The sequence below is a fragment of the Cetorhinus maximus genome, chromosome 13 (genome assembly GCF_964194155.1).
Source record: "Cetorhinus maximus chromosome 13, sCetMax3.hap1.1, whole genome shotgun sequence".
In the NCBI taxonomy this organism is placed as follows: Eukaryota; Metazoa; Chordata; class Chondrichthyes; order Lamniformes; family Cetorhinidae; genus Cetorhinus; species Cetorhinus maximus.
In genome coordinates this window covers 114,314,391-114,337,822 of record NC_135891.1, presented here as the reverse complement: position 1 = coordinate 114,337,822, position 23,432 = coordinate 114,314,391, and the positions used below count along the sequence as shown (strand labels likewise).

Genomic DNA, 23,432 nt, shown 5'->3' with positions numbered 1-23,432 from the left:
AGATCTTAAACCACATGTGACAAGTTCTTACAATGTCTGGCGTGTGCAAGTGCTTGTTTTAAAATGTCGTAAATCAGAGGACACTTTCAAGTTTGTAATGAGCTGGAGAATGCCACTGTTATAATTTCTTTTAAACCTACAGCCAAGATTGAAAGCCTCTTCCAGACATCTTTGCCCCACTCACCATCGACTTATCTTCCAAATCCAACTTGAACATTTACACTTCGCTGCATAAATTTGGGAATCTATATTCTGTTCATAGCAACCTGGACAGCAATCACCCAATGACAAAACCACAATGCAGATATGTAATTGTTCATGACAGCAAAATCCACCTGCACTCCAAATTTTCAGTTCCACTTTTTAGCCAGAATTTTTCTAGGACTTTAGGACAAAGTCTTTCACAAGACATTGCCTCTTTTCCATCTGTCATGAATAAATCTACTACAATGCCCAATTAAGATCAACTTTTCTTTTTTATTTGCCTTCATTTCTGTGCCTAGGATATTTACATGCGTGCGAGGCCAAGATTTGCTGAGTCTTGATTATCTACTAATATCTATTATTCCCTGTTTGGACGGGGGAACATTTTCAATGACAGCAGACAATAGAGAACAGAAATCCAAATGTATTTATAAAAGATCTAAGGCAATGTCATACAAAGAACAGAAAAATGCACTAATGGAATGGGATAAAGCTTCAATCCCTCTTAGGAGTTTTCCAAATGTAAAGGAAAAGGCAGCCTTTCAGTTTGCCATGCTGAACCAGGGACGCCAGATGAGACAAGAAATTGAGGACACAACAGCATCAATTTTTTTTCAAACAAATGAACAGGCTGCTGCCACTTATGTGGAAACATCTTGAAGTGAACACAGACATACTGGGCAGAATTTTACGGCCCTGTTTCGGCAGGGACGGGGCCGTAAAATGCGGCAAGCCATTATAAACCCCATTGACTTCAGAGGGAATGTAAAATCCCGCTGCCGCAAAATTCTGCCCACTGGAACTGAGAAAAGATGACCATGAAATAACCCAAGTCAATTTGTCTTGGCTTTTGTTTCCTTAACGTTTTCCAAACTTATAGATCTTCAGCAGTTGTCAAGCTCATTAAAAAAGTGAAAAATCACAGATTCCAGCAAGTATCCAGGACTGGTCAACTCATATTACTAATATGCCCACAAACAAATCAGAACTCTGATGAGTCAGCAATCATGGCCTTGGTTCTCATCTCACAGGCTTAAAATGTTCCAATATAAAATTGCACAAAAAGTTATTTTTAGGAAGTAATTAGATTTTTTAACAAGCATGCTTCTGAATCAGCCAAAGTAAACTGGCATCTGGCTGAAGCTATTTATTTTTTTAAAAACTGTTTTATAAACATGCACAATATTCATCACCTTGTTTCATACAGTATTCAAATTCAGGGTAAAGAACATGTCCATTACAGGTATTGCTTTGTATTCAAGGAGTTGCTATTTGTTCTGCTCATCCTGATAATCATCTTGAATATAACTAATTCACACATTTTTTCCCCCTCTACCAGTCCCTCCCAGGTGTAGTAAATACCCACAGTGTACACAGTACACACATTCTTAATACCACTTACTAAGTTCTGGTATAATGCTTTTAACATCAATTAATAATTTCAGTAGTCAATAAGTTAGTCAACGATGACAATGATTGGAACAACCAAAATCTCATGACCAAGGCTTTACTGTAATTTCAGTCAGCAGGTCTAGCCAGTACAGATTCTATTTCCAGGAAGAAAAGCATGATCTACTAGTGGTGTGATAGCTTCCCTCCTGCCACATGACCAATAACTTGACTGTGAAACAGCAAATTTTGACTTATGAAATTGGAGGGTGATTAGAAGTGCCTGGGAGTGCTTCCAGCTCTCTGGCAGGTCATTTTACTGTGCTGGCACTTGGAACCTGCATTCGAAACAGAACAATTATCTCTCACCATTGCATTAACCCCATAAAGTTTGCAGCAGCATTTCAGACATTTGTCTATTCACTTCTTTTGCCTTCTTAACTCAGTGAATTCATCTTTACTTGGAGGGGCTGGGGAAGGAAAACTGGAGAAAGAAAGAGGCATGCAATGGGGGAGCCAAATATACATGAACAAGGTTTGTTGGGGGAAGGAGGGGGGAAAAAGGGGCAGGGATAACATTCACCAATTTGCACATTCCTTTAGAGATGAACAGCAGAGTATAAAGTCCGACTTGTCCCAAAAATGAATGGAAGGTAATTGCAAGGGTAATTTGGAGGGACTAAAGAAAAGTCTGATAGTGAGAGAGTTTACTTTTGAATTGCACATAGTTGCATTGCAGAAACTTCAGGTGCTTTCAACATTAGCATGAATTGTTGCAAAATATCAACGCAGCTTAAACATACAACACATCGTGTGAATTGATCATCTGTGCAATAAATTTCAATAAATTTGAGAAGTGTCTGATGCACAAAACCATGATGTGAAAGTAGCCATGGCACTACATAAATACCTACTGACAATATTTAAGGCACTACACTCATAAAATGAATGTCTGAGGGATATCAAATTAATTTATCTAAATTGCCCTCAAGCACCTGCAGCCCCATTTGAATGTTGGAATAATTCTAATATAAAAAAACATGGTACAAGAAAGCAGCACTCATCCCCCTTTCAACTTCTCCCCAAAACAAAGATTCACAGAATCTCATTGGGATTGTTTGGGAAAAAAATGGGCATTGTAAAAATAAAAGTGATGTACACAACAGAAACACAGGTCAGGTGTCTGCCCTGATCTGTGAGCAGTGTGCGGGTGTATGTGAAAGTGCAACTTTTCTTGCAATTTTTAAAAACTCAGTGAAGACTAACATAATAAAAGTTCATTTTCATACCAAACAAAACAAACTGCTTTCAAAAGCAGTAGTTCTAAAATGTGTGCAAGTGGATTATTCTATTGCTTACCCACTACAGGACATATTATGTTATACTAATTATGGAACATGCACACAAGATCCCCATCAATAGCAACTAAATCTATACAAAGGTGTCCCAATTGATTAACAATATTTAATTATACTGGCTATGCCACTAAATTCACAGCTGCACTGTCCAGTAAAATTTAACACTAGCTCAGCAAAAAAATATTTACTGGGTAACTCGTGTAGTTGCAGTTGGATGTACTTACGAGTATTTTTAAAAAACTGATCTACCCATATTTTGTGTTATGTATTGCAATGAGTAATCAAGTCAGCCAAGCCTATTTTTATAATTGTTACTGGTTAGCTGCAAAAGTGATGATACTGCAAAAGTGATGATACATGACTACTTTAGGAACATTCAAGCCAAGTTGATTTCTGCACATTACAAGTTCATGAATAAAGATGACAATATCATTTGTCTTTTCCCTTTCTGTAGGCATAAAGCAATTAAAAACACTGCTGGCAATTGGTGTCAGAAGCAATTTTTGTACACGATTGGTAAATGTGTAGCTTACAATGCTGTGGTGGCAGTTCAAACTGTTGTTCACCAGATTTTCACAAAGTGTGGATGGATTTGTTCATTGTCAATCACTGTCAAGAGCACCACCTACTGGCTAAATTTGTCAGATACATGACTCAAGTTCAAGGCAAAATAGGATTACCAAATCTCTTAAGAAAACAAACAACAAATTCACAATTAATTACTAAAAACATAAAAATTAGTTAAAACAAGTTCTCTTTTTAAATATATTTGTTTGACTGTTGGATTTGGATATCTTATTGAACTACTGATTATCCTATTAGCCAAAATTTCCTGTCTTGTATGTTGTCTTTACACACATATGTAAAGGCAACATACAAGACATTAAAATGTTTGTTATTAAGCAGAAAATAGCTGTTTGTTCCCTTGATTGTACTGCAAAACAGTTAGCTAGCTAATTGTGTAGGTCTTGTTGCATCACATGGCTGCATATGCTTTCAGAGCTTCCAGTGTACTTACTGGCCTAGAGTTTCCTCTTTGGTCTCAACCCAGATGTTACACATTCTACCTTCCATAAAACTTGGTTATCCAAAACTCTGCTGCCCATGTCTTAACTCGCAGCAAGTCCCCCTTGCACTCATTGACCTACATTGGATCCCAGTCGAGCAACATCTTGACTTAAAAATTCTCATCTTTGTTTTCAATATCATGACCTTGCTCCTCCTCATCTCTGTAATCTCCTCGAACCCTACAACCCTCAGAAATATCAGTACCCCTCTAATTCTGGCCTCTAGCGCATTCCCAATTATAATTGCTTCACCATTGGTGGCTTTGCCTTCAGTTGCCTGGGACCCAAGCTCTAGAATTCCCTCCCTACCCTACTTTTCTCCTTTAAGACACTTCTTAAAACATAACTCTTTGACTAAGCTTTTAGTCATCTGCCCTAATATCTCTATGTTGCTTGGTATCATTCTTTGTTTTATAATGCTCCTATAAAAGCACCTTGGGATAGCTCATTATATTAAAAGCACTATAAAAGTAGTTGTTACAACTGAAAATGTGCCTAAATTTGCCCTAATTTTGTAGGTGTCAAGTTACACCCAATCTCATTAGAATATGCCCAGATTTAGATATGTGAAATTGGTGAGTTTGGCTGTTCGATGGACAGGCAATAGTTAGAGAGGACTTGGACATGCTACTTATGTGGGTAACTCTGACTCAAATTTTAGTGAGCTTTTAAGCCACTTGGTTGGCTTGTGCCAATATTGCTGGTGTATCTAGGCCACTATTTCAAAGTTACTAAACTATTTCATCATCATCTAAGTGCACAAAGTAGTAGAAAATATTGAAGATAAATAGGCTTACAGTGAAATTAAAATAACTTCTCCTCCACACTAAGGCACCAACTTTGCCCAAAATACATGGACACCAGCTGCTGTACAGTTCCTTTTCTTAAGGATATCCTTTGTGCATAGGTTTAGATGGTGAGATAGTCTATTTGCTTGTGCAAGGTGTAGCAATTGAACCCAATCCGGTCTTCAACTGTCTGGCATACATTTTCCAGCTGTTATTTTAGGCAGTAAGAGTTAATGGCGTCCCTCATTTGGCACAGTGCCCCAAGATTGTAAGTATACAGCAGCCAAGAATGGAATCTGGTCACCTATGATTTACTGCTTCATCAGGCAGTAACATAAGTGAATTATTAAGGGCTGCTAGACAAAGATCAAAACAGAAGTCCAGCCAATTATCTCCCTAACCCAAGGCGTTCGGAAGAAATACTGTAATTGATCTAAGATCGGTATGTACCAATGGTATAAAGCCATGATCAAACCCAGGATCTTATTTATCTGAATAGCTCAGCTACTCACTGAAACGTCAAGATAAACAAGGTGACTTCATATATGATGTAAAAGGCAGCCTTGAAATAGAGCCTGAAAAACAACAGTATCCAAGATTTTGAATTTCGCAGATGTAGTGAACCCTCTTCTGGTTATATTTACTGAAGGACACCAATGCATGTCGATCACGGTCACAATGGTAGCTAGAAAAGTGGACCGGCTCTATGTTAGCCTGTGCCAGTGTTTCTGGTAAAATAGCCATAGGAATTCCGAGTCATACCCAATGGAATAACAGCTGCAACAGTTACAGTTATTTCTTTTACAATTAAGCATAGCATTTTTAAGACCTGCCAAAAGATCTCTGCTTTAATAAATGTATTTAAAATACTGACCTTATTAGCTGATCCAACTGGAACAGTGGTTTTACACTTATACTCCAACAGAAACGAACACTTCCTGGAAATGGCAAAAAAAAAATTATTGAGAAGCAAAACCTCTCCATGTAGTTATTTTAAAACATATATTAAAGCTATTTGGTGTATGTATAACAAGCTAATATGTTGAGCTACATTGTATCTACATATTTTTATTATATATATTCACACAATGGATTGCCTAGTGTCCATGCAGGAGTTGCAGTACAGCAGGAACTCAAGCCTACTACCATTGGACTAACTCATACCTACTACTAATCAACTACTATGCCTACTGCCTCAGATGAGATTAGTTCAGCACATGCTTGGGATAAATTCTCCCACTGGTGAGCTGCAGTGTTGAATAATGCAATGCAGAGCATCGTAATTAAGTCAAGCTCATAACCATATACAAACTTTGCAACAAGACTCTCAGAATTGCAATCATACAACGTGTATTTATTTCTACTTTTTAATAAATGCTATGTAACCATCCCAGCGTGCTTCACAGAAAATAACCATCCAAAATTGACACCAAGCCAAAGAATTTCCATTTTCTAGTTTATCACTACCGAGTTCAGCTGCAATCTCTGAAAATGTTACCCTAGCTGAAGCTAGCTAGTTTGGCAGTGAATGAATTGAACTAAGGCCTCTGAAAGTGACTGTTTTTACTAACCTTACAATTATAATTTTCAACAGATCATTTATTAGAACAAATGGACTTGCAAGCAACTGTGGAATTCACCAGTTTTATCAGGAGGATTTTACAAACAAGGAAACCATTTCTAACCTGTATCTTTAATCTGGTATACAGTGCAATGAAGAGATTTATCGCCACTGTGAGGCAAGAATATGCATTACACTCACTGACACAGCTTCTGCACCATTTTTTCTCTCCCACAGATTTCTGCTCAAGCACATACATAATTTCTTAAATTCTCTTTTGTACACAGAAGCTTATGAAACAAATGGTTCATTACATCTAAAATCTAAAAATCAGTAGAAACTAGTTTATAGATTATATCTAGGAGAATGGAGATGATGCCAAGCAGGTTTTTTTTTGGGGGGGGTGGCAGGGATACACTGGGACACAGCTCTGTTTCACTCAATTATTCATTTTGAAACAGTCATAAGTGAAGCCATTAAATGGTACAGTGCAGTGCATGTTGTCATGGAAAGGGGAGACTCTGCAAGATTTTAGGGAAAATCTGTTGTCCTCTAGAGTCCTGCTCTGCTGACTGTGTTGAATGCCTTAGAGAAATCCCCCACTTTATGGAGGTTTATATATACATCCTGGCTTTGAAAACTCAACTCACAGGTGATAACACTTATCCTCAAAAGTCTCCTCGTCACACTATCTTCCACAACCTGTCCTGGCCAAACCAAGTGCAGCATGGTTATCATGTCATTTCCACTATTCTTCTGCCACCTTCTCCATGCAGCACCTCACCATTTCTACACTTTTCATTGCTACCTAAGAACTTTTGTCCGCCAACCTCTCAACCACCCAAGGCCTGTCAAGTTCCTTTCAAAGATATCTTCCCTCAGTTTCTACAGAGAAGCCTCATCCTCCATCTCATCTTCCCTCTTTTCCCCCACCTCTTTGAACTCTCCATCCGCCTGTCTCCTCTAAACCTCTACCACAGGTTCTCTTACCTATTCATGTGTCAGCATCCTTCCATCTACAAAAGAGGATGGACACAGAGCAAACAATCCATTTCAGATGGGGTGTCAGGAGGCACACCTCTGCTGATGGCTGAAGAGGTCATTCCTTGAGAGGGAGGTTCTGCCGCAAGTGGCAGGCATGAAGCTTCCAAGTGTTGCTGTGTATTGTTTTCAGCGTTGACACCTATTACCAAGCCACAGTAGCCCCTGGTCATCATGGTGGTGCATGTCAGCCCAGAGGAGGTGAGGCCATTTTCTTCTGACATCAGCTCGTGACTCCCAGATACAATAATCAATTTTTTTGGCAAAAATATACTTTATTCATAAAATATCTAAACGAACATTACAAAACATTTCAAAAAGTTCATTATAGAAAGTGCAGTGATATTCAAATTTTCTACAAAACATTGCAGGGGTGCTTCAATACAATTGGGATACATGTAATATTTACTGTATACATTCAATGCGAGTCATATAGCCCGAGGGGATCTATACAGTTTCTAGCCCCTCGGTGTACTACGGCCTTAGAGAGCAACCTTTCTCCATTGTGCCTTTGCAGCGGTTGCCCCAAGCTTTAGTGCATCCCTCAGCAGGTAGTCCTGGACCTTGGAATGTGCCAGTCTGCAACACTCTGTTGTGGACAACTCTGTACTGGCAGACCAACAAAGTTTCGGGCAGACCAAAGAGCGTCTTTCGCCAAGTTGATGATCCTCTAGCATTCATGTCAGACTTGCAGGCATCCTTGATGTGGAGCTTTGGGCATCCCACTGAAGATCTGGCATCAGCCACTTCACCATAAAGAAATTCCTTGGGTAAGCAACCATCTTCCATCTTGTGGACATGCCTGAACCAACAAAGCTGCCTCTGTTTGGCGAGTGTCAACATATCTGGAGCCCTGCCGCATTTGTGATTTTGTTCTTCCAGGTCACACCCATAATGCACCATAGGCAGCAAAGATGCAAATTGTTGAACTTCTTTTCTTGATAGCTATAAACCACCCATGTTTCACAGCCATATCCATAATCCTCTCAAACTGCACTCGATCCTCTACCAGATTTCAGTACATCTACACATCAAAACAATCCCGAAGTCTCAGGCACAATCTCTGACTGCGACTACAGTGAATTGACATCATCCACAAACACGAGATCAGTTCCTACATTTATGCTGATGACATCCAGCTCTACTTCTGTGTTGTCAGACATCTAATAACAACACTGGGAAAACCAAAGTAATTGTTTTCTCTGCTACAAACTTAAATCTCTTTCATTTTTCTGAACCATGGGCTCAACACCCACATCCTTTCTGACCCAGAGCTGAGCTTCCGACCTTGCATCCTCTCCATATAACTAACCTACATATTCAACTACTCTAGCATCAAATTCTCCACCCTCCAACCTTCAGGAATGTTGCACCATCACAGGAGCTATTCCTCAGATGAAAATAAGATTCTTACTGAGAGGGCATAAAAGGTTAAATGACATGGAAATGCAAACTAAATTTGTCCATTAGTTTAGAAGGCCAGGAAGTGATCTAACCAAATCCTTAAAATGAACTAATACAATGAAAATTGCAGAAAAAACCATTTCCTAAAGTGAAGCAATTTAGTACAGGGGCACAATTTTAAATTCCCCCAAAAGGCCAAGGGTGCAGAGTCCTGAAATTTAAGACCCAGATCGACAGATGCCACCAAGGGATAGAGATCAAAGGCAGGGTTAAATGGAGTCGTGGTACTGATCAGCCATGATCTCAATGAATGGTAGAACAGGCTCAAAGGATGAATGGTTTACTCCTGTTTCTATTAAAGATCTTAAGGCACCATTCAAAAATAAAACAAGGGAATTTGTGTTCTATGCTCTGGCTGACATTCTTTCAACCATCATCCAAAAAAAAAAAATGGCCATATAATCACACTGCTTGCTGTTTGTCTGATTATGTACGCAAAACAGCTACTGCTTGCATTTACAGAACAGCCTGCATTCAAAGTAATTCATTGTGTGTGTGAACTGCCTAGGAAATGATAAGGTGTCATATAAATGCAGGCTTCAAATTTAAAGCCGCTATTTCACCATTAAATATTTTCCTCCCTCTTCAAATTTATAAGTACATGAAATGTACATAAACAAGGGAGGGAGAAGGTATAAGCATAAGCTTCAGTGCCTAAAAGAAAAATGTCATTTGCATCCAATTATATAATAACAAAGTAATGCTCCAATACTTGCTTGCTACATTTCAAGAAACTCTTTCAGAATGTTTTTTTTATTTTACAAAGCATTCACCATATGTTGAGGTTAAGCAGTGAAACAATAAATTTTGGGAGGTGTGGGCCAAAGGGTAATCATCACAAAAAAACAAACACCTTGTACCACAAGGCTTAAATCTGCATGAACTAAGTGGTTAGATATTCATCATCAAGTTTCTCTTCTTCTGTGCAACAACCCAATCACAACCAAAGAAGTTAATGAAATGAAGGCACTAAGGAAAAATAACAACTTGAATTCAGTGCAGATTAAGTCCAATCAATAAATTGCAATTCCATACGGCTAGTACTTTTGGGTACAATAAAGTCCAAATACAAGCCCCGAGTTCCGGGCTTATTGGCTTAACTTGCCATATCAAAATATCCTGCATTATTGTAACTAACTTTAATGAATCTTGCATTTAAGTTGCCACTTCATAAAGACAGTATTGTAGTGAAAGGCAGCATATAAAGCTCCCAGTAGCTACATAATCAGGGCTTTATTATGAAAGTTCTTAAATGAGTCAATGTAACACACCATAGTTGGGGTTACAAAACAAGTTAACAATTCAGGTAGCATCATAGCCAGCAGCAATGAAGGTCAAGTAGTTCATACAATCATCTAACTTCAGATTCATTTACCATTGTGCAGTACTATCACGTATATACACTTATTTTAAAAAGTGTCGCACTTAATAACTGCAAACAAAAACTCTTGCAGAATTTACTCTCAAAATCTTATCCTTCAGATCCATTCACTGTTGGTTAGCAGGACAAAATGTTTTTTTTTGCAATGAATTACGAGGACATTGTGTACACAAACAAAGGACAAATAGGCTATATCCACTCCCACATATTTGATTACTGGAAGTAGTAATGCCAAGGCATGTACAAACAGAACCCAACATTTGGTGGATCAGAAGATCTCACCGGTCAATGCGCACAGTAAATTATTTTATTACTGTACAATCCAGTAAACTATGAACATATACAATTCGTGAATACTCTCATCCCTAGAGTAAAAAATATAACATCCATTTCCAGCTATATCCCCATTACAAGCCTAGCTGACAATGTTTTCTACTCAGTACCATTACATCATTCAGTGACACCACCAAAGAGTCAGCTTTCATGAAATACAAATCAACATTGAACCTTTTCTCTTACTATTCTTGACCTCAAGTTGTCAAATCAATTTTTGCATTGGCCCGAATTTTCTTTACAAAGCTAGCAAGATTGAGGCTATCCTATTCTGTTTTGACTAGAAACGTTTCAGAAAGTGTTAATTCTACCCTCATTTCTGGTACATAGCTGACCCCTAGGCAAAAATACTTTTAAATCCATATCTAATCTGTTACCAACACTATTACTTCTATCTTCACAGCACTGCACCCACTGCTGCCAAAACTTTCCCTCATGCTTTAATCCCTTTCCAACTTGTTTTCTCTAATACATGTCATTGACTTCCCCAGCTCTACCTATATAAAATAGATAATTTCCTCCAGACATCTACCACTTATTCTATTCCACATTCTAATCACTTTTGCCAATTTTCAGTACCGGGGCTTCAAAATGATAATTTTCAATGCCCTCCATGCCCACATGCTCCTTTCCAACCATGTAATCTTAACCACCTCTACACCATACACATTCCACTTCACAACCTCTAAATTAATGTATTCACTACCATCTGCTACATCACAAAACAGCCTTAATACAGCACAGCTCGTAACTCAATGTCCTGAAATGACTCCACCTTACTATCTCTCCCCCACCTCCACATGCCTCTTTACTGGTGGTCAAGGAAGTAGATGTTTAAGGTGGTGAATGGGGATGCAAAATCACACAGGCTGCTTTATCCTGCATGGTGTTGAACTCCTTGAGTATTGCTGCTCATCCTCATAATATTCCATCACACACCTGACTTGTTGTCTTGTAGGTGATGGAAATGCTTTGGGGAATCAGGAGATGAATTATTTGTTGCTGAGTATCCAGCCTCTGATCTGCTCTTAATAGCCACAATACTTAAGTGGCTGGTCGAGTTCAGTTTCTGGTCAATGGTGACACCTGGAATGCTGATGGTGGAAGGTTCAGCAATGATAATGCTGTTGAATGTCAATGGGAGGTCATTAGAATCTCTCTTGTTGGAATCAGTCATTGTGTAGCATGAACGTTTACTTGCCACTTATCAGCCCAAGCCTGAAGATGTGCAAGTGGGCAGAGTCAGGTTTATTATCTGAGCAGTTGTGAACGGAACAAAACACTGCACAATCATCAAATGCTCTCACTTATGAGAACAGTGAGGTCTTGTACTGTAGCAGCTGAAGACGCTTGGGCCTAGACCACTACCCTGAAAAATTCATATAGTGATATCTTGGGGCTGAGATAATCAGCTGCCAATAACCACAACCATCTTCCTTTATGCTAGATACAGCTCCAAGCAGTGGAGAGTTTTCCCTGATTCCCACTGACTGGAACTTTTCTTAGACTTGATGCCACACTTGGTCAAATGCTTGATGTCAAGGGCAGTCACTCTCAACTCTGAGTTCAGTTCTTCTGTTTGGGCAAAAGCTGTAATGAAGTCTGGAGCCGAGTGAACATATAAACATGTGAATTAGGAGCAGGACAACGACATTCAGCCTGCTCTGCCATTTGATAAGATCATGGCTGTGATCTGATTGTGGCCTCAACTCTACTTTGTCTGCCCCCTATACCCTTTGACTCCCATGTCAATCAAGACTCTCCTAACTTAGCCTTAAAAAAGTATTCAATGACCCTGCCTCCAGTGCTTTCTGGGGAGGAGAATTCCACAGGCTACGACCCTCAAGGAAAAAAAAAATTCTCTTCACCTCCATCTTAAATGTGAGATCCCTTATTTTTAAAACTGTTCCCCCCCAGTTCTGGTCTTCCCCACAAGAGGAAGTATCCTCCCACTATCTACCTTGTCAAAAGCCCTCAGGATCTTATATGTTTCAATAATATTACCTCCCATTTTTCTAAACTCTAATGGATACAGGGTCCTCATAAGGTATGCACTTCATCGCAGGAATGAGTGGAGTTAACTTTTTCTGAATTGCTTCTCATTCTACATTCTTTCTCAAGTAAGGAGACCAAAACTGTGCACAGTGCTCCAGGTGTGGTCTCACCAATTGCAGCAAAATTTCCCTACTTATATACTTGATTCCCTTTCCATTTACCTTCCTAAATCACTTGCTGTACCTGCATACTAACTTTTTGTGACTCACGTGCCAGAGCACAGAGGTCCCTCTGTACAGCAGAGCTCTGCGATCTCTCTATTTAAATAATGTACAGCTTCTCTATTCTTCCTAGCAAAGTGGACAAGTTCACATTTTCCCACATTATACTTTATCTGCCAAAGTTTTGCCCATTCACTTAACCTACCAATATCCCTTTGCAGGCTCTTTACCTCCTTGACAACTTACTTACTCTCCTACCAATCAATGTGTCATCAGTAAATTTAGCTACCATACATTTGGTCCCTTCATCCAAGTCATTGATATAAATTGTATATAGTTGAGGCCCCAACACCGATCCCTGTGGCACTCCTCTAGTTATAGCTGGTCAACCTGAAAATGACCTATTTTTTTCTCTACCCTCTGCTTCCTAATAGCTAGCCAATCCTCTACCAATGCCAATATGTTACCCCATACAACATGAGCTCTTACTTTGTGTAATAATTTTTGATGTGGCACCTTATCAAATGCCTTTTAGAAATCCAAGTACACCATATCTACATGTTCTTCTTTAACCATCTTGCTTGTTACTTCCTCAAAGTACTCTAATAAATTAGTCAAACATGATTTCTCCTTCACAAAACCATGCTGACTTTGCCTTACTGTATTAAGATTTTCCAAGTGCCCTGTTATAACCTCCTTAATAATAGATTCTAGCATTTTCTCCATGATAGATGTCAGCCTAACTGACCTGTGATTTCTGTCTCCCTCCTTTTTTGAATAGAGAAGTTACACTTGCTATTTTTCAATCTGATGTGACCTTGCTAGAATCTAGGGAATTCTGGCAAATTATAACCAATGCATCTACTATCCCCACAGCCACTTCTTTTAAGACCCTAGGGTGAACTCCATCAGGTCCTGGGGACTTGTCAGCCTTTAGTTCCAATAGTTTTCTCAGTAAGCTTTCTCTGGTGATTATAATTGTTTTTAGTTACCCCTTCCCTTTCACTTCCTGATTTACAAGTATTTCTGGGGTGTTATTTGGGTTTCCTACAGTGAAGAAAGAAAATATTTGTTCCAGCATTTCTATATTTCCCATTATTAATTCCCCATTATCACTTTCTAGAGGGCTAATGCTCACTTTAGTGCCTCTTTTCCTTACTAACTACTTGTAAAAAAAACTCTTACTATCCGTTTTCATATTTCTAACTAGCTTTCCCTCAGACAGTACTCTATTTACTCCCTCAAAAATAGTCATTTTTTTTACTGGTTTTTAAATTCTATCCAATCTTCTGGCTTACCATTAATCTTGGCAGAATTGTACACTTATTCTTTCAATCCGATACTACCTTTAAGGTCATTAGTTACCTAAGCGTGGAGTGTTCCTCTCCAGAGCCTTTTTCACAAAAATGTATCTTTGCTGAATGTTATGAAATATTTCCTTTAATGCCTGCCACTACACGTCTATGATCATACCATTTAATTCTCAGTTCACTTTAACCTTCTTACCCTTGATGAGTGGAAAGTAATATTTGCAACACAAGTGCCAGGCAATGACCATCTCCAACAAGAGAGAATCTAACCATCTCCCCTTGGCATTCATACGTACATTATGAATGTAAGAATGAGGAAGAGTAGGTCATTCGGCCCCTCGAGCCTGCCCCACCATTCAACAAGATCATGGTTGATCTGATTGTAACCACCCACCTACTCCCAATAACCTTCCATCCCCTTGCTTATCAAGAATCTACGTACCTCTGCCTTAAAAATATTCAAAGGCTCTGCTTCCACTGCTTTTTAAAAGGAATAGAGCTCGAAGACTCGCGGCACTAAAAAGGTTTCTCCTCGTCCCTGTCTTATTTTCAAAGAGTGACCCCTTTTTCTAGACTGTCCTACAAGAGGAAACATCCTCTCCACATCCACCCTGTCAAGACCCTTCAGAATCTTAAAGGTTTCAATCAAGTGTCCTCTTACTCTTCTAAACTCCAATGGATACAAGCCTAGCCTGTCTAACATTTCCTCAAGACCATTCCTGGTATTAGTCTAATAAGCCTTCTCTGAACTGCTTCCAATGCATTTACATCCTTCCTTAAATAAGGAAACCAATACCGTATACTCCAGTACTCCAGATGTGGTCTCACCAGTGCCTGTATAACTGAAGCATAACCTCTACTTTTGTATTCAATTCCCTTCACAATAAATGAAAATTGTTTTTTTTTTATTCATTCATGGGATGTGGGCTTTACTGGCTGGGCCAGCATTTACTGCCCATCCCTAACCACCCTTGAGAAGGTGGTGGTGAGCTGCCTTCTTGAACCACTGAAGTCCATGTGGTGTAGCTACACCCACAGTGCTGTAAGGAGGGAGTCCCAGGGTTTTGACCCAGCGACAGTGAAGGAACAGTGATATATTTCCAAGTCAGGGTGGTGAGTGACTTGGAGGGGAACTTCCAGGTGGTGGCAGTCCCATCTATCTGCTGCCCTCATCCTTCTAAATGGTAGGGGTCGTGGGTTTGGAAGGTGCTGTCTAAGGAGCCTTGGTGAATTCCTGCAGTGCATCTTGTAAATGGTACACATTGCTGCTACTGTGCATCGGTGGTGGAGGGAGTGAATATTTGTGGATGTGGTGCCAATCAAACTGGCTGCTGTGTCCTGGACGGTGTCAAAGTGTTGTGGGAGCTGCACTTATCCAGGTAAGTGGAGAGTATTCCATCACACTCCTGACTTGTGCCTTGTAGATGGTGGACAGGCTTTGGGGAGTCAGGAGGTGAGTTACTCGTCACACGATTCCAAGCCTCTAACCTGCTCTTGTAGCCACAGTATTTATATGGCTAGTCCAGTTCAGCTCCTGGTCAATGGTAACCCTCAGAATGTTGATGGTAATGTCATTGAACATCAAGGGTCAATGGTTGGATTTTCTCATGTTGGAGATGGTCATCGACTGACACTTGTGTGGCGTGAACGTTATTTGCCAGTTGTCACCAAGCCAGGATATTTTCCAGGTCTTGCTGCTTCAGTATTGAGGAATCGCGAATGGTGCTGAACATTGTGCAATCATAAGCAAACATTTCTATTTCTGATCTTACGATGGAAGGAAAGTTATTGATGAAGCAACTGAAGATGGTTGGCCAAGGACACTACCCTGAGGAACTCCTGCAGTGATGTCCTGGAGTGAAGGTGACTGACCTGCAACAACTACAACCATCTTCCTTTGTGCTAGATGTCTCTCCAACCAGCGTAGAGTTTTCCCCCTAATTCCCATTCACTCCAATTTTGCTAGGGCTCCTTGATGCCACACTCAGTCAAATGCTGCCTTGATGTTAAGGGCAGTCAGTCTCACCTCACAAGTTCAAATCTTTTGTCCACGTTCGAACCAAGGCTATAATGAGGTCAGGAGCTGAGTGGCCCTGGCAGAACCCAAACTGGGCATAAGTGAGAAAGTTATTGCCAAGCAAATGCCACTTGAGCGCACTGTTGATGGCCCCTTACTTTACTTTACTGATGATCGAGAGTCGACTGATGGGGCGGTAAGTGGCTGGGTTGGATTCGTCCTGCTTTTTGTGTACAGGGTATACCTGGGCAATTTTTCACATAGCCAGGTACTGGAACAGCTTGGCTAGGTGCGCAGCAAGTTCTACAGCACACTTTTTCAGTACTATTGCCGGAACATTGTCAGGGTCCATAGCCTTTACAGTATCCAGTGCCTTCAGCCGTTCCTTGACATCACGTGGAGTGAATCGAATTGGCTGAAGACTTGGTATCTATGATGCTGGGGACCTCCGGAGGAGGCCGAGATGGATCATCCACACGGCACTTCTGGCTGAAGGTTGTAGCAAATGCTTCAGCCTTATCTTTTGCACTGATGTGATGGGCTCCTCCATCATTGAGGATGGGGACATTTGTGGAGCCTCACTCTCCAGTGGAGTTGTTTAATCGTCCACCATCATTCACGGCTGGGTGTGGCAGGACGGCAGAGCTGAGATCTGGTCCATTGGCAGTGGGATCACTTAGCCCTGTCTCACTTGCTGCTTATGCTGTTTGGCACGCAAGTAGTCCTGTGTTATAGCTTCACCAAGTTGGCACCTCATTTTTAGGTATGCCTGGTGCTGCTCCTGGCATACCCTCCTGCACTCTTCATTGAACCAGGGTTGATCTCCTGGCTTGATGGTAATGGCAGAGTGGGGGATATGCCGGGCCATGTGGTTACAGATTGTGTTCGAGTACAATTCTGCTGCTGCTGATGACCCACAGCATCTCGCGGATTCCCAGTCTCGAGTTGCTAGATCTGTTCGATATCTATCACATTTAGCATGGTGGTAGTGCCATACAACACGATGGAGGGTATCCTCAATGTGAAAGTGAGACTTCATCTCCACAACGACTGTGCAGTGGTCACTCCTACTGATGCAGTCATGGACTGATGCATCTGCAGCAGGCAGATTGATGAGGATGAGGTCAAGTATATTTTTCCCTTGTTAGTTCCCTCACCACCTGTCGCAAACCCAGTCTGGCACCTAGGTCATTTAGGACTCAGCCAGCTTGGTCAGTAGTGGTGCTACTGAGCCACTTTTGGTGATGAACATGGAAGTCCCCCACCCAGAATACATTCTGCACCCTTGCCACCCTCAGTGCTTCCTTCAAGTGCTGTTCAACATGGAGTACTGATTATTCAGCTGAGAGAGGGCAGTACGTGGTAATCAGCAGGAGGTTTCTTGCCCACGTTTGCCCTGATGCCATGAGGCTTCATGGGGTCCGGAGTTGATGTTGAGGACTCCCAGGGCAATTCTCTCTCAACTGTATACCACTGTGCCGCCACCTCTGCTGAGCCTGTCCTGCCGGTGGGACAGGACATACCCAAGGATGGTGATGGTGGCGTCTGACGTTATCTGTAAGGTACAATTCTGTGAGAATGACTAGGTCAGGTTGTTTGCTTGACTAGTCTGAGAGACAGCTCTCGCAATTTTGGCACTAGTCCCCAGATGTTAGTAAGGGAGGTCTTTGCAGGGTCAACAGGGCTGTGATGGCCATGGTCGTTTCCGGTGCCTAGGTCGATGCCAGGTGGTCCGCCTGGTTTCATTCCTTTTTTGTGACTTTGTAGTGGTTTATTACAACCAAGTGGCTTGCTAGGTGATTTCAAAGGGCATTTAAGAGTCAACCACATTGTTGTGGGTATGGAATCACGTGTAGGCCAGGCCAGGTAAGGGTGACAGATTTCCTTCCATGAAAGAACATTAGTGAACCAGATAGGTTTTTAGAACAACTGACAACTGTTTGTTAGCCAGCAATCTTCTATCCATATCAATATGTTACCCCCTACACCATGAGCTTTTATTTTCCCATAATAACCTTTGATGTGGCACATTACCAAATGCCTTCTGGAAATCTAAGAACAGTACATCCGCTGGTTCCCCTTTATCCACAGCACGTTACTCCCTCAAAGAACTCCAGTAAATTAAATATCAATGGACTGCTCAGGTGGGCAGAGCAGTGGCAAATGGAATTCAACCCAGAAAAGTGAGAGGTAATGCACCGGCAGAGGACTAACAAGGCAAGGGATCACACTAAGAATGGTAGGAGCCTGGAAGTACTGCAGATCAGAGGGACCTTGGCGTACAAATCCACAGATCCCTGAACGTAGTGGGGCAGGTAGAAAGGTGGTTAAGGCGGCATGTGGGATACTTGCCTTCATTGGCCGAGGCATAGAATACAACGGCAAGGAGGTTATGTTGGAACTGTATAAAACACTGGTTAGGCCACAACTGGGGTACTGCATGCAGTTCTGGTCACATTATAGGAAGGATGTGATTCCACTGGAGAGGGTGCAGAGATTTACCAGGATGCTGCCTGGATTGGAGGGTCTGAGCTATGAGGAAAGATTGGATAGACTGGGGTGGTTTTCCTTGGAGCAGCAAAGGTTGAGGGGACCTGATCGAAGTGTATAAGGTTGTGAGGGCATAGATAGGGGGGATAGGAAGGCACTTTTTCCATTAGTAGAGGGGTCAATAACCAGGGGCCATAGATTTTAAGGTAAGAGGTAGAAGGCTAAGAGGGGAGTTGAGGAGAAATGTTTTCACCCAGAGGATGGTGGGAGTCTGGACCTCATTGCCTAAAAGGGTGGTTGAGTCAGAAACTCTCGTAACATTTAAGAAGTATTCAGATATTCACATGCATTGCTATAGCTTCCAGGGCTATGGGCCAAGCGCTGAAAAATGGGATTAGTGTAATCAGATCTTTGCTGACCGGTGCAGACACAATGAGCTGAATGGCCTCCTTCTGTGCTTTAAATGTCTGAGTCTATGGTTAAACATGATTTCCTTTTCACAAAAGCACATTGACTTGGCCTGATTGCCTTAACTTTTCCTAAGTGTCCTTCTGTAACATCTTTAATAATAGTTTCTAACATTTTCCCTATGACAGATGTTCAGCTAACTGGCCTGTCGTTTCCTGCATTCTGTCTCCCTTTTTGAATAAAGAAGTTACGCTCCTATTTTCCAATCTAATGGATCCTTCCCAGGATCTCAGGAATTTTGGAAAATTAAAACCAACACATCAACTATCTTACTAGCCACTTATTTTAAAGACCCTAGGATGAAGATCAAGATCTGGGGATTTGCTAGCCACAGCTCCAACAGTTTGCTCAATACCACTTCTCTGGTGATTTGTGATTTTCCAGAGCTGCTCCCTCCCTTCCAACTCCTGATTTACTGCTATTTCTGGGATGTTACTTGCATCCTCTATAGTGCAGACCAATGCAAAATACCTGTTCAATTCATCTGCCATTTCCTTATTTTCCATCATTAATTCCTCAGACTCACTATGTAGAAGCAACGCTCATTTTGCTAATTCTTATCTTATTTAAATGTCTATAGAAACCCTAACTAGCCGTCTTTTTATTTCTAGCTAGCCTTTTCTCGTTCTCTAATATTCCCTCCTCATTAATATTTTTGTCATTCTTTACTATTCTTTATATTCTGTCCAATCTTCTGACCTGGCACCCGTCTTTACACAGTCATAAGCTTTTTAAGTTTGATATTGTCTAGCTTTTTTTTGTTAACCACGGATGGTTAGTCCTCCCCTTGGAAATTTCTCTCTCAGTGGAATGTACCTATTCTGTGTATTCTATTTGCACAATTTGCGGAGGAGTGTAAAAACAATAACAATAGGGTAATTATATTAGGTATTTTCAACTTTTCCAACATTAACTGGGATAGACATAGTTTTAAGGGCTTGGACGGAGTGGAGTTCTTGAAATGTGTACAGGAGAACTTTTTACATCAATATGTAGAGGGTACAACAAGAGACAGCACAGTGCTGGACCTAATTCTGGGGAATGAAGCCGGACAGGTGGCTGAGGTGGTGGTGGGGGAGCATTTTAGTGATAGCAACCACAACATGGTACAACTTAAGCTTGTTATGGACAAAGAAATAGACAAGTTACAAAAAACGTTTTGGATTGGGGGAAGAGCGGATTTTAGTAAAATAAGGTAGGATCTGGCCTAGGTAGACTGTGAACAGCTACTTGTGAGGAAATCTGAAGAGCAGTGGGAGGGCGTTCAAAAAGGAAATGGGGAGGGTACAGGCTCAACATATTCCCTCTAGGGTGATTGGAAGGAGTAACAAGCCCAGAGATCCATGGATGACCAGAGATATTCAGGATACGATGAGAAGGGAAAGAGAGGCTTTTAGCAGGTACAAGGGGAGCAAATCAGTAGAGGCATTAGTGGAGTACAGAAAGTGCAGGGTGGAGCTTAAGAAAGCAATTAGGAGAGCAAAGAGGGGATATGAGAAAGCTCTGGCTTTCCACCCCACCCCCACTAGAGCTGTACCTTGAGTGTCCTGCCATCCATTCTTAATTAGCACATTCTCTTAGATAATATCACCACCTTCAACACCTCTTTGTTCCTTTATCTGTGACATATTTTGAATATCTGCTCCTATCACTGCTTGCTTATCCCTACAACACCTCACCCCCCCCCCGCAACCACAACTTCTCTCTCCCACACCCGCCCCCCCACCCCCACCACCTTAAACCAGCTTCTATTTCACCCCTCTCCTATTTTTACATAGTTCTGTTGAAGGGTCATGAGGACTCGAAACGTCAACTCTTTTCTTCTCCGCCGATGCTGCCAGACCTGCTGAGTTTTTCCAGGTAATTCTGTTTTTGTTTTGGATTTCCAGCATCCGCAGTAGTTTTTTGTTTTTAGGTCATGTTGGAGTTGTATAGAATCTTGGTGAGGCTACAGTTAGAGTACTGTGTACAGTTCTGGTCGCCACATTATAGGAAGGATGTGATTGCATTGGAGGGGGTGCAGAGGAGATTCACCAGGATGTGCCTGGGGTGAAACATTTAAATTGCGAATAGAGGTTGGATAGACTTGGGTTGCTTTCGTTGGAGCAGAGAAGGCTGAGGGGGCGACCTGATCGAGATGTACAAGATCATCAGGGCATGGACAGGGTGGATAGGAAGCAGCTGTTCCCCTTAATTGAAGGGTCAGTCACAAGGGGACATAAGTTCAAGGCGAGGGGCAGGAGGTTTTTGGGGTGGGGGGGGAAAGAAATGAGGGGAAAAACTTTTTTACCCAGAGGGTGATGACAGTTTGGAATACACTGCCTGGGAGGGTGGTGGAGGCGGGTTGCCTCACATCCTTTACAAAGTGTCTGGATGAGCACTTGGCCCATAGCCTTGAATGTTATTATGTGCCAAGTGCTGATAAATGGGATTAGGTATGTAGGTCAGGTGTTTCTCACGTGTCGGTGCAGACTCGATGGGCTGAAGGGCCTCTTCTGCACTGAGATTCTGAAATATCCCTTTAGTGACAGCCACTGCATTTCTATTGACCTATCCCTTAACCTAATTTGCCAGTTCACTAGTTAGCTTTGCTTTCATGCCCCCATAATAGCCCTTATTTAAGTTTAAAATAATGGTCTTGGACCCACTCTTCTCTCCCTCAAAATGAATGAAAAATGCAATCACATTATGATTGCGGCTCCCTCGGGTGCTTTCACTATGGAATTACCATCGCTAAATCCCACACTAACATCATCCTGGGGGTTACTATCGACCAGAAACTGAACTGGACCAGCCATATAAATACTGTGGCTAGAAGAGCAAGTCGGAGGCTGAGAATTCTGCAGTGTGTAGCTCATCTCCTGACTCCCCAAAGCTTGTCCACCATCTACAAGGCACAAGTCAAGTGTGTGGTGGAATACTCTCCACTTGCCTGGATGAGTGCAGCTCTAACAACTCAAGAAACTCGACACCGTCCAGGACAAAGCAGTCCGCTTGATTGGCACCCCATCCACCACCTTCAACTTTAACTCCTAACAAAATGGCTGCAATGTGTACCATCTACAAGATGTACTGGGCTGACAGCAGCTCGCAAGGCTCTCTCGACAGCACTTTGCAAACCCGTGACCTCTACGAACTAGAAGAACACACACAGAAGATAGATGGGAACACCACCACCTGGAAGTTTCCATCCAAGTCACACACCACCCTGACTTGGAACTCTATAAATCGCTGTTCCTTCACTGTTGCTGGCTCAAAATCCTGGAACTCCCTTTCTAACAGCGTTGTGGGTGTTCCAACAACACATGACTGCAGTGATTCCAGGCAGCAGAAAACCACCACCTTCGAGGGCAATTAGGGATGGGTAATAAATGCTGGCCTAACCAGCGACACCCACGAACAAATATCGAAAAATAATTACCTTTAAATTTAAAACACTAGTTTTAGATGCATTCTTCTCACCCTCAAACTGATTGTGAAAGTTAATGTCATGATAATTGTTACCTAGAGGCTCCTTCACAGGATATCCTGTCTCATCGCACATTACGTGTAGAATAACCTGCTCTCTGGTTGGCTTTAGAATGTGATGCTCTAAGAAGCTGTCCTGAAAACACTATGGACTCATCTTCCAGCCTACCTTTGCCAATCTATATATAGATTAATAATCACCCATGATTACCGCAGTACCTTTCTTACAAGCCTGTTATTTCTTCCTGTATATTCCATCCGACAGTGTACCTGTAAACTACACCCACAATTGACTTCTTACTTTCACTATTTATCTCCACCCAAACTGATTTTTGATCTTAATCTTTAGAATTAACTTAATCTCTCACTATTCTAATAATGTCATCGTTATTTGGCAGAGCTACCCAACACCTTTTCCTAGCTTCCCCTCCTTCGAAGTGTCAAGTACCTTTGAATATTTAGGTGTCAGACTAGGTTACCTTGCAGCCGTGTCTCTGTAATGGCTATCAGGTCATACATATTTATTTCTATTAGAGCTGTCAATTCATCCATTTTGCTATGAATCTACATGCATTCTTTAATTTGGTCTTTACAACTTTTTCAAACCGTAGTCTTAACTTCTGGTGCACTTGTCCCTTCCTGTCATGCTACGATTATCATTACCCCAATTGCTACCCCTGTACCTTCCCTTTTGTTTATTACATTTCCCATTACTTGATCCCTTTGCCCCACTATTTAGTTTAAAGACCACTCAGTGTCCTACCTGGGTGGAACCCAAATTGAGCATCATTGAACAAGTTACTGGTGAATAAGCTACTGGTGAAGCTCAACGCAAACTGGAGGAACAGCACCTCATCTTCCGACTAGGCACTTTACA

At 41.4% G+C, this 23,432-nt stretch overlaps 1 protein-coding gene across 10 annotated transcripts in view; it reads right to left on the bottom strand.

The window, feature by feature from the left end:
• Positions 1 to 23,432, bottom strand: part of gng7 (guanine nucleotide binding protein (G protein), gamma 7) — a 212,596-nt gene that overhangs the window by 166,130 nt on the left and 23,034 nt on the right. For 9 of the 10 annotated variants that reach the window (XR_013578528.1, XM_078556074.1, XM_078556071.1 and 6 more), the window contains one exon: positions 5,681 to 5,744. The gene's annotated coding sequence lies outside the window, so the exon portion shown is untranslated. Of the gene's footprint in view, positions 1 to 5,318; positions 5,342 to 5,680; positions 5,745 to 23,432 lie in introns of those variants that run through there. The other variant, XM_078556075.1, reaches the window with a different exon arrangement.